The 17,659-nt window shown below is 36.2% G+C and overlaps 1 long non-coding RNA gene across 3 annotated transcripts in view; it reads left to right on the plus strand.

The window, feature by feature from the left end:
* Nucleotides 1–17,283, plus strand: part of LOC116493704 — a 61,745-nt gene extending 44,462 nt beyond the window's left edge. For 2 of the 3 annotated variants that reach the window (XR_004253782.1, XR_004253781.1), the window contains exons 4-9: nt 1,218–1,321; nt 1,986–2,072; nt 10,975–11,138; nt 12,528–12,727; nt 13,082–13,336; nt 15,848–17,283. This is a non-coding gene — a long non-coding RNA (uncharacterized LOC116493704). The remainder of the gene's footprint in view (nt 1–1,217; nt 1,322–1,985; nt 2,073–10,974; nt 11,139–12,527; nt 12,728–13,081; nt 13,337–15,847) is intronic. The other variant, XR_004253783.1, reaches the window with a different exon arrangement.
* Nucleotides 17,284–17,659: the final 376 nt, after the last annotated feature.

Here is a 17,659-nt window from a genome sequence, read left to right on the forward strand (position 1 = left end):
GGCCTGTGTAACGTTAACTTAAGTAATTCAGGATTCCTGCCGTCTGAAAAAAGACATATCCTATAAATGCCATTTTAGTCCTTCATTCGTGGCGCTCAGTAATGAGGCAAAGGATAGAACATGATGGTAGACCTTGGGGACTGTGTTTTCTGAGCCTTTTAGAAGGACACCAACCAAGTGCAGTTGTCCCGCTTTTTATAGATTATTTATAGTCCTAGACTTTTCCCTCTCTCAAGCAGAAACACTGTCATCCTACAATATTAAGCACTTTCATATTAATAAAAAAAAAAAAGAGGAGGGGAAAAGAAAAAAAAAAAAAAAAAAAACACAGAAAAGCAACAGCAAAGCACAGTAGTCTCACCCCAGCTATTTTTGTAAGGGATACCAGCCCTAGCCCACAAACTTTTTTTTTTTTTTTTTTTTTTCCCTTAGAAAAATCTAGGCTGACTCTCCCCTTTACTCCTTACCACCTTTTTTCCCCTTGAGAATTGTCCTATTGATGTAACTTTAACTGATTACATGAAGGTCAGCCTGGCTTACTGCTGTTATGCATATAAAGCAGGAAGAGTAACAGCAGGTTCACAATTCACTGCAGAATTTTTCCCAAGCCTGGGCGTGGTTTTTTTTTGTTTTTTTTTTTTTTTAAATAATTTCAGTTGTAGTGAATTTTGTTGTTCACATATTTTGGGGGAATGCAGGTGTCAATCACACGGTTTAGCTGCTTACCATAAATATTATTATATTATTTTCCTTGTCTGATTCGTATCATACTCTTTTGAAGAAAAACAAATTCATACAAGGCTTTTTAAAGCACTTTAACTTGACATATGTGAGATTTTCAGACTCACTGTGACTCCTGAATTTCCTACTTCACAAGTAATTGAAAGGGCACATGGATTTGTGTTTTCTGAATGAGAACAGTTCCTCTTCAGCTTTTATTTTAAGACAGAATACATGCAACATAAATTCTGATTAAAATTGACATCAGCTCGATGTAGTAAAATACTGAACAGAAATTTTACTGAAAGTTCTTTATTTTTTCCTGTCCAGCATTAAAATTTTGTATTACTGTGCCACATAAGCTCTTTGCTGTCTGCTGTTTGGGAATTTAGACAGTTTGTGAACTGAAAGGAAAGTATTGGAAACTTCTACTGAATTTATTGAGGGAGGAAAGATCACTCTTGTTTAGTTATTCACTTAAATCTTTTTTCCCACAGCAGATTTCTGTAGCCATATTATGGTATGCAGAAGAAAAGACTTGGTTTAGCTGAGGAGGTAAATGAGACCAGAGTGTTCCGTCATGATTGAAAATGAAGAAAAAGTAAGCCTCTTTCCATTGTAAATACCTGTTGAGTAGTGCAAAACTTTGCTTTGGGATAAGTGTTTATAGTGATCATTCTTTTAGTAGTCGTACTGTTATGAATGTTGTTGCTAAAGTTTATTCTTCCTTTGTTTTCTGATAGGCTGTATGAACTGTCAGGTAACACATTTTTTTCAGAGCATAAAACAGTGTGCTGTTTATCTGTTTTGATCAATGTTAAATTATTTCATTCACTGTCCAATTACATTTCTGAATATGCTCATTTTAATAGGCTTGGTATTTTCCTAATTTATCTGCTAACCACTAGAAGCACATTGGCCTCAGCTCAGAGACTGTTGTGTCCTAAATTTCAGGCTGGAATTAACACAGCACTAGCAAATCTAATGTGTAATGAAATTAGAGCATTTTTTGCACACACACGGGTGAGAACTAGGGCTGATCCTTTGTATGCTCAGGGTTGTGTTTACTCATTTAAGTTTGCACCCACAAAGGGGTCAGTAATTTTGCTGGTTAATGCAACTTCCTCAGCAGGTTTTAAGTACCAGAAATAGCAGTGCATGCAATGACATAAGTCTGTTTACCATGTAATTAAATTGGTCTTGCACTGTTTTAGAGAGATTTTTTTTGTGACCTGGATGAATAATTGTATATACTTTCTTCACAGTGACAGTACTCAAAATGGATTCATGCCTCTTGCCTGGAATGAAACGTGGTCTTCTGAAAATGTGACACCTGGTAGGAATCAGAAAAGGTGAGATTAGCTTCCAGCACTATCACAAAATTGTTTAGCACAAATATGCAAATTTTATATGTAAGTCTAGGATGACTTTAGGAACCCTCCCTTCACCTCAGTTAAATACCTGAAAAACATTGTTTATCTCTTATCTAACTGAAAATAATCTTTATTATTTGTTTATGGAAATTATTATAATTATCGATTTTGACACTATCATCTATAATAATTAAATGTTTTTAGAAATAAGCCTGAGCAATATAATCTGGTGTTTTGTAGCTCACCAAAATTTGATCATGTTTTATCTTGGTCTTGTCATGAAAATACTACTAAGAAAGGGTTCTCATAAGCATGAGAGCATTCTGCTAAATGGAAACTGACCTCAAAACTAATCTGTTTTAAAACATGATTAGGAGATTTCATAAAACTCTGAGTCTTAATTCCTCTACAAATGGTAGTGCTTGGACATGATATAATGTTCTGTTTCCTGTTCATCTATTCTTAGAGCTAGGGAACCAAGCTTCCCAGACTTCCCCGGAAATAGGTTTATTCCCAAAAAGAAAAGCTGACAACAAGAATTATTAATGTCCCCAAAATCCAACTTCTACTTTGCAAGATAAATAGAAATAGTTCAACCATCTGGAGTAATGTTAGTAGAGTTAGAAAACTTATATCTAGAGTCAAGAAGGAAAGATAAGGAAATAATTAAAAGTCATCCTATGGGCAAAGTAAATCTTTTTGTCAGCTACAATGTTTAGGAAATTATATGTAGACTAAACATAGTTTTGGTTTCACTCCAAGACACCTACAAGAGAAATTACATAATTTTAACAGAACTCCTTTAACTGAGATGAAATGTCTGGTTTGATCCCCTCTTGGAGAACCGTATTCCAGGATGATGTACTTGATGTTGTTAGCTTTTTTCTTCCCTTTTTTTTTTTTTCCTCCTTAGTTATGCAGTGAGAGTTGACTGACAAACAGCAAATGTCATTTGCCTCCTCCTCTCCCTGTAACCAGAAGGTTGGGGTTAAAAGTGGGAGGGAAGAACGGGAGATGAATAAATGAGAGCACTAGAAATTTGGCAGCGTCTGAAGTCTCTCTATACAGTAAAGTGCTGAATGACGCATTAAGGTGGCACACCTCAATTGTGAATTAAATGTGGTAAATTATGAGATAAAAGTATTTTAGAAACTAAATCCATATTGGTATGTTGTATTATCCTGAAGTGACCTGGGGCAGCCAAATGTTCTTGCAGTCTGTCCTTGGCTCTTTTTGCATTATACAGGTTCCTAAGCCAAATTTGCTAAGTTTAACGTCTGAGCTGTAAATAAAGATCCCCAAAGCCTACTGTGTTTTCCTTGTTCTACGAGTCCCTTCACAGTATGGCCCCAATTCAACTAAGTACTTAATATGTACTTAAATCCCACTTAAATCAATGGGATTTAAGCATTTGCTTAAATGCTTTGCTGAATCTGGCCTATTAAACTGTCTGTGTTGGAGATCAAAATGTAATTTATATTGCTGTGATTTCTTTTCTGGTGTTATATACAAGACCCCAAACTACATTTTACTGTAGCCTTGCTTTAACCAAAGCTGGAATTGTTTAGAGGGAATGTGTTCAAGACCTGTATTCATCATGTGCAAGAGATAGGTTTTTAATTATTTTGGACATCAGCTATTGTAAACTTGTGTTCGTGATAAATGAAGTCAAACTCAGTGGAGAAGACTGATTGTTTTTCATGCACCATGAAATCTTCATTTTGAAGTCTAGTAATACGATTTTTTTCCTTTTTCAGCAATATTTGCAATCCTTAGTATACATGGAAACATCAAAATTTTGCAGTAGAATGTAGATACATTAAAGCATTTGAGGAGGAGGAGAGTTGCAAGTTTTTTCTTCTTTGACTGCTTTTTTTTTTTTTTCCCCCACAATCTCAGCAGCAGCAAAGGAAGACAGAATTTTATAGCAAAGGGGATGGCAAGAAAAAAAAGTCACCAAAACAGACATCAAGAATACCCAAGTCATTTGATGTGTAGGGAAAGTATGTCAAATATACTGCAACTGCATCTATGACACTAAAATTTTTTGATGTTTGTGATATCTCCCCCTATGTCTGGGGTGCCAAAGAGATTACGTTGGCCTTATCACTTCCTTTTTGTAGAGGAGTGAAGATGGATGGTGGGAAAGTGAGGACTCTTCTTGACTTCTGTAATGCAAGCTCCCTGCTTGTAGTGGAAATCAGCCAAAAGACAGCTCATATGCCAAGAAAGCCCAAGTTAAGAGATGAGTAGAAAATACCAGATGCTTAAATTTCTTGTGGATTTTCTCAAAGCTGCTAATACTAGTTTATTTCTTAATTAGCCAAATAAGGGATGGACAGTATTTCATGTATAGATCTTTCTTTAATCATACAAGAATGTTAGCCACTTCCAGGACACCTCTGTCCATGTATGGGAAGAGCTAGATCATGGCTTCTTAGTTAAAAAACATTAATAGGAGATAATTGGTGTAAAGCAATTATCCTCACACTCAAACCATACTCCTCCTCACACTCAGAACACAGTTACCCTGCTAGAATTTCCTAGGGAAGGGATTCTTAAGACTGCTTTGTCTGGAAGATTATTTAGGCCTCTGTCCCAGGAAGAAATTACTGTCTGTGGTCATATTTCCCCAACTAGATAAGGTTTACTTGAAGTTGAAGCGTCTCTTTTGTTCACCATTTTGTTCACCTTTAAGCAACTAGGCTTTTCTCAAGATACCTCAATATTTTGTCTTTCACCTCAGGGGTATGGAAGGGGAAATAAATTTGTCTCTCTTGGGCATTAAGTAACCTTTCTGTAAGGGAAGTTGCTGATGGCTATCTGTAATGCTCTTCAGCTTTTCTGTGCCTCCTGAAACGTGTGAATAAGTCAACTATCTGTGGAGGTTGTTTAAACATGCAGAATCATTGGAACATATGGAAGGGCATTAGCAGTAAAGAAAACCAGCAGAGTAAAAAAGCAAACGTTCTGGAGAGGAGTAGGTGGGAACAAGAAAATCATCAATATTAGATGCTGTAAGACCATTTGAAGTATACTTGGTGTCACTTGTTTTGTTGCAAAATTAAGAAGCCTACAGTACTTGATTAGTCTAGCCATTATATCTGATATGGCCTTTTCATACAGTCTGAACACAAATAATTTCATAGTAGTTTTATTATTCCATTTACTTCCAGAACTTGATAAATACCATTTATATTCATCTGTTTGCCATCTACAGAAAAATGAAACACATTCAGAAAAGATTTTGACTTAAAACAAATGGATATGAAGGTCATATTCCGAATGTAGTTTAATAATTATTTAATACTATTTTTTTCCAAAGGATGATGCATGAATTTTAATACTACTTCAGAATGTGACATATTCAAAAAAAAAAATAAGGTTCATATCTGATTGACAGTTATATTGTGTATTATTTGGTATATATTATAAAAGTGTTTCTTGCCAGGATTTTTTTTTTTTTTTAACATCTCCAATGTGGCTGAGCCAGTATAGGATTTCTGTGAAAGGTAGAAAATAGTAATTTGAATAGGGGAAGTAACTCTATTTTCATAATACATCTTGAGGATACAAGTTCTTGAACTTTGTGTGTTCATTGAAGAAACTTTCTTTTGCAACTTTCTTTGTTCCCAAGTCTGGATGAAATGTATCATTTCTCTATAAAACCTTTAGAATATTTCAGTATGCTTTGTTTCACCTCAAAGACTATGATTTGTGATTTGTGCATGAAAGGGTTTCATGTTTTCATGTTGTTTCTTGAAGATTTCACATTTTCCCAAACATTTTTTTACTACTTATCCTTTTCTTACAACTGTGATGTGTAGCTATAAAATGATGCCCCTTGCCATTTCCACAGATTCCTTATCACATATTGTATTAAATAAGAAGGGAACATGGAAAAGAAATTAATGGAAATTAAAGAAATTAATTTATTTTCCATTATTTTCAAATTGTTACTTTTCAAATAATCATAATTTGATTTAATTATAAAACAAATATTAATACAATATTTTTTCTTAGTGAGAAATTACATTAATGGAACAGCTTTCCATGTTAAAAGGAACAAAGTGCTTAACTGTCCTTTCTGCTTTTGATAATGAGATGTCTAAAATACATAGTTTTGACTGGTTCAGTATTTATCTCTGTACTTATGCACAGGTCTAGGACCTGGCATATTATGAACTTTGTTTTGTGATATATAATTCTCACTCTTTTTAGAAGTTGTAAATTAATTGCATCTAATTTCAGTGATATAATGACTGAAAGTATTTTTGAAGAACATGCAAGATATTTCTAAATGCAAATTCTCATGAAAAGCTTCAGAGATTCAAAATTACATAATTTTAATGTACTCATATGGTTGTTTTCAGTTTAAAAATAAGATAAAATAAAATAAACTCCAGAAAAGTCCCCCTAATTAAATGAGGTTTCTGCAATGTTGAAATTAATCAGCTCTTTGATAAGAGCCAAGCCTCAAATCCTCAAGCATGAAACAACAGCTAGTAATGACTATATACATTGATTTCAGAAGGTTATATGTGCACATTCAGGGTTTGGAGAACAAAGTCTTATGGTCTTATCCAAATGGATATCTGCGTGACTCACATTACTTTACATACCCTGTAATCATGAAAATTAAGGGCCTGGGTTTAGATGAGGCCATGAAGTTTGATTTTTGTTGAGAAGTTGTTTTTTTTTTCCTGATGAACTAGGTCCATGGAGGTCTGATGCTGAATAATTTTGTTTGTTGCTGGGGCAGGAAGAGGGATTTAAAACCAAACGCATTAAGTATTTTTGTAAGTGCAGAGTTTTTGGTTGATGTTTGGGCACATTTAAAGGGCGAAAATGAGGGTTGCTTGTTAGACCTAGATGGAAACCAAGGTCAGCAAGAGTAGCTGGCTCCACAATGAGGTTGTTGCTGAAGCTGGCATCAGCAATTTGACTAAGCTTCAAAGAACCGATCTGAAAAATGGGTGCCTAAGAAGGACATGTGAATCCATAAGTAATCAGGCCTGAAGTCTGACAGAGTTGAATTAGACAGGCTTTGCTTCAATGTTTAGACAAAAGGTTGCTCCACTACAGGGGTATGACATAGATTTGAGTAAGTACAAGAATTCTGATCAGCAAAGAAAACTTATAAGACCTAGATTTCAACCAGGGACAGGATAGAAATTCATCTGGGAGTAGTCTTCTGTAGGCTTTCTTTGTGGGACTTTCCAAACTAAGGCTGCAATTAGTTATGGACTAAATATCCTCATGGACTATGAGGATATTTAATATCTGTTTCAGATGATGTTCCCAGGCTAAAATCAATGTTGTGTCCTTCAGACCTCAGAAAGTTAGAGCTGTGTGAGGGCATGTAGATCTCCCTGGTTTAAAGCTGTTGCAGTGCCTGTGCTAAAACTGTTGCAGGTAGAATGAGGCAGAATTTGGATTGCAGCTGTTCACATTAAGACAGATTGAGTACATATCCCTGGCTTAGATTTCTGTTTAGATTGTGTTGATGTTCTTTTGTCAGGGCAAAGTTTCCAGGGTGAGGTGATGGGCCAAGCTTTTCATACCCAAGCTTATGTCTGGATTTTTGCTTGTGTTGCTTGGCTGAATCAGAACTTAAGACCCACAGCCAGTGACAAGCCAGTGTGGAATGGCTAATTATCAAAAAATCTAAGCTGGGAAGGGACAGGAGGTATACTGACAGCATGTAGTGAACAGTAATAGGAACAGCTGAATGACAGCCAAACATGGGTAAGAAAGCATGTTTGACAATCAGTGTAATGTAACAGAAAAGGTCTATTTGCAGAAGACAGAAATGCAATGTTTTCAAAAGGTCTTTAAGGAAAAAATAATAATAATAAAAAATAAAAAAATAAAAATAAAAAGCAGTGCTGATGATTTGGATCATGCGCTTATGCAGCATATAATAACCAAAAGCTGTGAAGAACTATATGAACACAGGGATCAGAAAAACACCTCAAAAAATGAGAAATGTTTCACTTAAATCTTACATATTTTTTCATGAAGTTTTGAAAAATATTGTGGGTATTTGCATTTTTGAAAGGTGCAGCTTTCTGTAGTGCCCATGTGCACTTGAAATACTCTGAGTATCTTGCCTTTGGATTGAGATGCCACAGCTTCATTTATGATGCTGCAGTCTCTGCAGCCATCTCGCGGGGAGTCTGTGCAAGTCTGCTGAGGCAGAGCCAGCAGGGACTCGTGCAGTAAGCAGCATGTAGCCTTGCTGGTAACATCCATTGAAGCTTTACTTCCACACCTCTGTGAATTTTTACTGGGTCAGACTGAATAGAGTCCTATGGCATATGTCAGTGAGTAGCGTCTGTAGGTAGCAGTAGACAATTTCTCCTTTATTTTAAATGTCCCCCCCTTTTCCCCCCTAAATCACCACAGACTTACTAGCAGGGCTGAGGAAGGCTTTAGGTCTTTTTCCACTCTGTTAATCCCCTCTGTGGCTACCTGATCTTAGTGTGCAAAACCCCACTGAGCTCACAGGCTTTTTCCAGCCCCTGGGAGCTCACTTGTGAGGTACATTAAATGTTCTGCTAAATCTGCTGAACCCAAGCAGCCTGTCCAAAGTAAAGCCGTGTTACTGCCCAGCTCCTGGGGCTGCATGCTGCTGCCAGGCACGAGGGCCTGACTCTGCCTCCCGAGCTGCCACAGGCTGACAGGAGGGTGAATGCAGAGTTTGGGGTGCTGGCTGCAGAGCTGAAGGCCCCCTGTCACAATGAAGCTTTAGCTTCATAAGAAATTACATCTATTGGGTTCTGGCACAGCAATTGTCAGAGTTGCTGCTAACTTCCCTAAGGAGTTTTGGAAGGATTAGCTGTTTGACAGCACTACAGACAGGCTGAAAGGCTGAACAGGCCATGTCTGTTTTATCCTTCCGTCAACTAGATGCCTTCTATTTTCCCACTCTCTCTGATTATACCCTTACTGTTCTTATCCTGCCAACTCAACCAGTTGAATTTGTCTTGGGGACGGCATTTCCTTTCTTTTCATAACTGCCTTACTGTCCTCCCCTCTTGGCACTTTGCTCTGCAAACCAGCAAAACAAAGGATGCTCACTGCAGTAGAAATAGCATTCATTTCCCTGAGGGTTTTGTGGATTCGGTTCATAGGAAAACAGAGACCAAGCAAGTTTCCTTTGGAAACAGATTTGTACTGACTGACAGGATCAATCATGAAGGTACAGGCCATTCAGTTCATGAATTCGCCTCTAAGAACTATTGTATATTGTATCATTTTTCTTTGAATTCCTTAGTGGAACTTGCTCAAGCTCTCTAGCAAGCTGCCCTACTACCATTCTCCCCTCCTGACTTGTGTTGGCCATGTTTAACCATCCAATTATTGATAGGAGGATTTCAGCCCTCAGGGATGTCTCCTAGTAAACTTATTTCCTCGTATAGTGGGCAGCATGGAAATGGCTTCTTGGTGATGGCTTATGTCCTTGTTCTAAACTTATTCCTGGTTTATCATGGGGAAATTTATGCACTGGAAATCAAGGTTATCTGTGCACCATTTGGGGAGGCCATGGCAAAAGGCTGCCACAAGAATCTTGTGACCAGATCTTCATGGAGAACTGAACAGCTGGAGAGGCTGTGGCCTTTGCTTCCTCCTCAGGTTCCTCCTCGCTTTGGTCCACTGTTGAGGGTAGCTCTGTTGGATATACTTGAGAAATATGTACATAGAGAAGGATTAAAACAAAATAAATTTGCTTGCTGTTTGATCAGGAAATTGCAGTTTATTGTACTCCTTATTTAAATGCTCACTGATAATTAACCCCAACAGACAATCTCACAATGAAAAGAATTAAACAGCGAAGCCATCCACGTTTTGCTTTTGTCTTTTAAAAAAGACCTAAATTGATTAAGCAGTTGTCAACAGGGTCTGAGATGTGGGTTAAGATTTGAGAGCTGAATCAAGGTGTAGTTATCAAGAATGTAATCAATATTGACATGTTTATCTGGGTTTGGACAGATGTTTATTACAAAGAGATTATCCTTAAGCATCCCCATGATTTCTCTGTAACTTCTATTCCTAGCAATCTCTTAAGATTGTCCTAATTAATAATTCATCGTCATATTTGCTGAAACATTGATGGTTCATGATCAGCGAAACTCATTGCTATAATTGAGCTTTTAGATATTCTGAGATCTGAACTTTGTGTCACATTTAGAGATGACAAAATGCTGTTTATTGTACCAGTCTCATGAAGGAATTCCTTTTGGATTGGTTTGGATATATGGTAAGAGTGATGGCATCCTAAATAACTGAGCTTTAGTTCTTCCTGTTGGTGCCTGGTAGATGATGCATTGCTACATATCCCACTTTCATAAAATTGTATCTTGCAGATGCTATCCCTAATCCAGGGGACAAAGACTTTAGGCATTGCTCTTATGCCTTTTTTTTTTTTTCCATTCCTGAAACAACTGTTTGCTCCTGCACTGGCCAGGGTGAGAATATATTGCCAGTGCATAAGAATTTTCATCTTTTGAAGCAGGGATTTGTGAGCCAGTGAATTGAACTTTTCTTTTTCAGGTGTTCTTGGTGCCTAATTGATATGTAGCAAATCAAATTAATATTAAATGTTCCAGGAAATGATTGCATCTCAAATGATGGAATCTTGTTTTGCTACATTCATCTCAGATTCCAGTTGTTTTGTCTCTGTGTATGTCTGTGGATTATTCTATTGGCTTATTTCCTTAGAGAAGTGTAGGTTCCTAATCTCATTGATCTTGTTTCTTCATATTAGGTCATGTTACAAATTCCAAATCAGATTAAAACAAAATCTGATTAGTTTCTTGTTCTTAAACAGAACAGCTTAAATGTCTGGGCCTGGTACTTACAAATTTATTTTTTATAGAATTTGTCTACTTCAGGTGTGCAGGAGGAAAAGAACACTTGATATTGGATACATCGCCCCCTTTTCAAGAATCTTTTCTAGTGTATGTAAACAACGAATTAACCTGAAAAAGTAGTTTTCAGAAAAATGCTCTGGCCGTCAATACGTCCAGTGTTGTTCCCAATGTAAGTTTCATTTACCTTCCTCAAAATCTTATATGAAAGTGACAAAAAATGTGGTCTGCACACCAGGTTTGTTTTATGTTCTGGCATGTACAGTATTTATTATTCATCGTTATGAGAATAAAGACAGACAGTAGAGTCATGTTACATATTTTTAGGAAATGTGGTATATGTACCAGTCATCTGAATCAGACACCTCTTTTAGTTTCAAAAACATCTCGTTTATTATGATAGCATCACCTTTCCACAGAGGATGCTGCTTTTGTAAATGGATGAGTTTGTTCTATGTAAGAGGGCATGGGATTAGACTTTGAAGAAAACTTTGTTGCATTGCTACCTTTTTTGCTGCTCCAAACTGGGAAATTAGTAAATGGTGGTAATATTATCAAGGTCTTTATGGCTGGAATCCTTGGTGTCCTGCTAGAGCATTTTAAAGGCCTTAGAACACACCGGGGGGGGGAATAAATAAATAAAAATAGTAATTGTTAAAAACAAACAAACAAACAAACAAAAAAACTTCAATAAGGTTTTGAATCAGAGCTTAAATGAGAGCCTAAATGTCTACTCACTCATCCTTACTTATCTCTATAGCCATCTACAGATATTGAACATTTTAATAGGGCATTGAATATTTATGCTTCACTGAAGAAGTAGTGCTTAAAAAGCTTACTAAGGAGTTCAGCAGAAAGGGTGAAGTAAAAACATTCTAAATGTTTCAAATATTAAAAGTAAAGGAAAATAAACAAGAGAAAGAGATGCACCCCATATATCTCAGTGAGGAAACAAGAAGTATATATAGTAAATAAAATACATTAAAATAACTGAAATAAATGTATCTTATATGTTACATTGGCTATCTTTTTATTCATAGTTTACTGTTCACCATTTCTTATTAAAGAATCTGAAGAATATATTTTTTCGGTTTTAAATGCTGATTTGGATTTCATATAAGGATTTAATTGTTTCTGGACTTTCACATTAATTTTCTGTGATTTTAGTATTCCTTGTTGTGCCTGAGCTTCCCAGTGCCATCTCTTGCTCTTGTTGTACAACTAGATCTGGAGTGTACAACTGGGTCTGGAGTAGTTTATGAGCTAGAAATGTCTTGTCACAGGTGTACTACAAGAAAAAAAAAAGGGGGGGGGAGCAGGGAGAATAATATCAGTAAAGTTTGTATGAATCCTGATGATTGCTATTTGAATAGACTGTACATCTACAGTGTCCATTGTACCAATTATTAGTTCAGAGACTGTAGTTGTCATAGTGTTCTAGTCAAATGGCCAAGGAAAATGTTTTAAGTATTCCAAGCAAAATTGTGATAACTGAAATAATATGTCAGAATATGTCTTAATAAACTATCCACCTGTTTTTTTGTTTTTTGTTTTTGTTTAGCTGAAAAAATCTGTTCAGTCTGTTGTTTTTTCCCAAGAGCTAATCTAAATATTAGTAGGGGATAAAACACTTCAAAGGGAAACCATCGTCTCTGGTAACAAGCAACTTAAAAGGAAGCAACTTCACCACATGGTGGAGCTTTCTGCTCTCTTCGCAAGAAAAAACGTGCTGATTGCCAGAATCCTCCAGCAGAGAATGAGGTACCAAGATGTTCCCCCTAGAAATGCCATTCCTTATGTGGGGAATTATCCTTATATGTGTAACGAGAAGTGTGGATGGATGGTTTTCATCTCTGGAAACTACATCTAATTGTGAAATTAATTACCAATTCAATCAGACCGGCAAATTCCAGTTTATTTCCAGCATTATGGTTGTATTTAGCCTTTTGTCACAGGCAGATGAAGAGGTCCTTGGCCTATTTTTCATGCCTAGATGCATCAAGTTCTGATATACACAGTTATGTTTACAAATAAATACAGCATATCGTTTGCACCCTGTTTCTTCTCTGGACTACTGCCTGTAAGAAGCTCATTATATACTTTGTTTTCTTCCAGGCTCACTTCTTATAGCACTTGACTTGTACCACATTGAAGGGAAAGGCTCAGGACCAGCAGCAGATGCAGGAGCATTACTTAATAAATTGCTAATCTGTCCTCATTAACAATGAAGTCCTTCCAGAGTGGATATTAAGACAAAGAGCTTCTGGCATTTGTGCAGACTTAAGGGAACATCTGTGTCTGTGATGGCAGAAGATTCATTGTGTGATAATGGAAATGAAACCTCAAAGGAAAATCCTTTTGCTGATAAAAGTAAGACTTTTTGTTTTTTTTTTTTTAATAAGAGCTCTCACTGATTATTTTTTTCCCTACAGATTTTATTTTTGTTATCCTTTCTTACCTATTGGTAGTCATGGCATCCCCTTGGAGCTGGGTGCACATTGTGAAGGAGCTAATCAGATCATAGATTAGTACTTTCAGTGGGTGTGTTCTCTGACTCTTTCATGTGCTTTAAATTAAAATGTAAATGTAAAGGTCTGTATGTACAAATTGCAGAGGCTGAATTAAATAACATCTTAATGTAGAGTTGGTTCAGTTTAATTCTTTAGGTATTTAAACCAGTTACCTGATTTTAGTTACCAATTAAATCAGTATTAGTTACAGCTAAGACGATTTAGAAGTATATAAGAGGTGGCACTGACTTAACTAAACATGAAAAAATTTTGCTTTACTTCCATTGATGCAATTTATGTGGTTAATTTTCTTCTTGGGTATATTTTTAAATTATGAAGAGAACTGGGTATCTTAAAACCTTGAAAAGAACAGGGTTTTTTGTTTGTTTTTGTTTTTTAAAGTGTGAAAATTATTTTTTGTGGGTACAGGAGAACTGTATAATCACACGATACGCAGGAAAAAAGAAAGGGGAGCAAAACATGAAGCTGATCAGTCTAATTTTGCTGTACAACAATAATGAAAAAATATTAATGATAAGTTGTGATGCACAATCCTTTTACCAAGGCTTAAACTGGTTTGCATGAACTGAGCCTTAGGGTCTGCCCAGATGCATCTTCAAAACACATAACAAATCTTAGACAAGTTAATTTAGCTAAGCCCATACTGTCTATTTCTCAAAACATTCCACCTACTAAGCATATAAAAATACCATGAGACCAATGAACATAATAGAGACACTTAAGAAAAACAGCATGTGTTTTGTGCATGCTGGCAGGAAAAAAAGAAATCACTACCACAGTGTCTGAGAAAGTCTCTATGCTACTTGTATAATTTTTTTTCTGACTTTTGGGGCTCAAAACTCCACCTAAATAATCTGGTTGATAAAAATTCAGTAGCAGAGTAAGGTTTAGGTATTTGCATCATGAAGCCCTTGGATGAAAGGATTATTTGAAATGCAGAGATATTACAATTTTGTAATTATTTCCTTAGTGTTTTAAACTATATTTTGCTTTCTTTGCACTGTTTTTATAATTCTTTTGTGTGGAGGATAGTGCAAACAAAATCCCACCAAAACCAAACAAGCAAAAACCCAAGATCTTTACCCTGTTAAAATAGGTTAAGAAAGAATATCCCCTAGAAAACGTGATGGTGTTCCATGCTCCCCTCTAGAAAGTAGTCTACGAACATCTAATGCAAAGGATGTGGGTCTGACTTATCATCCACTGCAGTTAAGGGCAAGAATGTGATTTTATTCATCATTGCAGTGTTCTTCTGTTCGGCTCAATAGCATGAGTTAAGCATACTCTAAAGCTCTACAGCTGTCTTTTCCTTTTGAGAATAAAAAGCTATTATGAGAAAAATTATGTTGAAAAAGTGAGGGTGCTAATGGATTATTAAATGTCTGGGTTAACCTTACTAGAAATGTTTTCATTGGGATAACTTAATTTAATACAATATAATAGAATTTGCTAGTATATGTTAAAGTCCAAATAGAGATGTGTAAAAGCAAAGAATGAGAGTCCCTTTGAAAAATCTGCTTGAATTCTGATTGTTTGAAATTGCCATAACCTTATAACTCTTTATTCCTGTGATGAGATAATGATATCATTCCAAAGTGGGTGGCTTAGTGATATACGTTGCATTCAGATTCTTTCTATCAGGTGACATTTATTGAAAGCTGACAGTTCAACTGTGTTCCATGCCTTGTGCTATCTATCTCCTTGGAACTGTTGGACACTGTAATTACATTTTGCTTCATTTCCTGTATAATTTATGTGAAAATCCTTCCATGGTCGGAAAGTACAAAGTCCAGATAATGAGAACATGACAATGTATATGATTTAGGATGGTTGTTTAGATGGCAGCTAGAATTGCCCGTGACTCAGGCACTTTCAAGGTCATCCAATACAAGAAGAGCTCAGGCAACAGGGCACTTCAGAAACTGCATAAAACAAAAACATTTTGAAACTTCTAATAAACATCAATCTTAACATCATTATTCCTAGAAGCTGAGGTGTATCTTATGGGTAGAATAAGAAAGAATGACAAATCTTACTGAATTATTGTGGCATTTAGCACATTGTTTTTGCATGAAGATATTAAGAATGGTTTTGTGCCAGTGTATAATGTTTTGAAGTTGCCAAAGCTTTGGTATTTTGTTTTATTATATTTTCAAAGTTTTCCCCTTGGCAGTTTCTTGATGGTGCTAGATGTATTTATATTTCTTACATATATTTTATATATATACATATAAATATATTTACATTCATTTATATATATTTATGTATATTAAATATATACTATATATATTTAATGTGCTTTTTAATGTTTAATGTGTTTTGTAATGTCAAATATGTTTTTTTCCCTTAGAAAACTCTTCTAACTGAATCATTATGCTACCAGTTTCTCTCATCACCAGCCTGGTCAAAATTACACCTAGAGACAGTCAGCTTGATTCCTTTTCTAGGCAAAGGATATTATATATCTTCATCATGCATGGTTGACTCTGATGGTTTGTGGATTTTGTCTAGGTAGAGCTTTTGAATCCTAATTTAATATTGCAAACTCTGTATATGCTTGACTGTCTTTCATAGTATTTTTACTGTGTGCTTCATGTGCTAAGAAACAGAAATGGACCACAAGACCACTTCCAATGAGCACGTTAGTGGCTGAAAGCTGGATTTCATTTGCTCTGCCTCCTTGGTCTAAAGAAAGAAAGTTTGTGCTGGCTAAAGGAATTTGGGACCGAATACGGAAATAAGAATACAACCTTAAGCGGCGAATTGGGTACATTTCCAAGAGAGGAAGGAGGAAGGGACTATCCAGAGCTTTTAAGGTAATATTCAACAAGAGAGGCACAAACTGTGAAAGAACTAGTGCAAGTGGATTTTGTGGGCCTTAAAAATTCTTGGGTACTTACACCATTCTTTTGACATACCTCCATACAACTGTTTAAAGGGATGAGCCTACCCGACTTGATGTATCCTCCTTGGTTCATTTCCTCCACCTCTCCTGCAGTTGCAGTAGGGATTATGCTGCTGAATGGCAGCTGAATCAAAGAACTGAGCTGCTAAAACCTACTCTGGGATGGGATAGCTGAAAGTACTGTGAAGAGGTGCTGAATTCAGATGATCACATAACCGCAGGCTGGTGCACCTGGCTTTTCTGAGTAATTGTGTTGTTGGGATATCCTGGAAAACAAGTGGAACAAGCTCGTGTCTTTGCAGACAATACTTTTAATAGCTGTGCTCGGGATTTTTCCTTGGACAAAAGATGATTATTTGCTGATGAGATGACTATAGTGTATCTGAAGTGTCTTCCTATGCCATACAATAGTAGAATTAATAACATTCCTTATGCAGTAAATTAAGTAGATCTGGATTTTGTGTTCCCATTTTTCATGAATTGTGATCTCAGAGAGGTCAAAAGGAAGTTCAGAGGCTTGTCTGCTGGGGCACAGAAGTCCTTGCCTTTGCTGGAAAAAAATGCTGACCACACTGTTTCAATTCTCCTTAGCTAAGAACTTCATGCCATGCATTTCAAAACATTGCAAAACTAAAGTTGTGTTTTTAGTGAGTATTAGAAATGGTGCAAAACTGTGTTCTAATGTTTGGAGGACAGTGAAAAACAAGTTGAATTGAAACAACCATTCTGTGTTTCAAAACATTGACAGCTCTTCATGACCTCATCCTGAGCCAAAATGAGACTTTCTAATGGACAAATAAGTTCCCCAAAGACTATTAGAAGCAATTGTGCAAAGGTTTTAATCTCATCCAAAAAATATATATATTAAAAAAAAGGGGGGGGGGGGGAAGAGGGATTCTGATTACTTGGTTACTTTTTGCCATTGTGAAATTCCTTGATCTTCTTTTCCTCTTTTTTTTTTTTTTTTTTTTTTTTTTTTTCCTAAAATGCGAAAATTCTCTCTCTCTCTCCCCCCTATCTCTTTTCTCTTTTAATGTTATAAAATTGTCTTCTGCATTTTCAATGACTCCTAGGTCTGGTTTACAATGACTCACGTAAGCCTGGAAAATAATTCAGTTACAGTGCTTTCAGAAAGGTCTCTGGTGAAATGAATATGTCTGTAGGATGCACGTCATACTGCTGGATAGACAAAGCTGCACAAAACACAGATTCCCTTGTAGAAGTAGTAGCTACAGCCTATGGCAATTGAAAAGCAAG

Source organism: Aythya fuligula, chromosome 11 (assembly GCF_009819795.1).
Source record: "Aythya fuligula isolate bAytFul2 chromosome 11, bAytFul2.pri, whole genome shotgun sequence".
NCBI lineage: Eukaryota > Metazoa > Chordata > Aves > Anseriformes > Anatidae > Aythya > Aythya fuligula.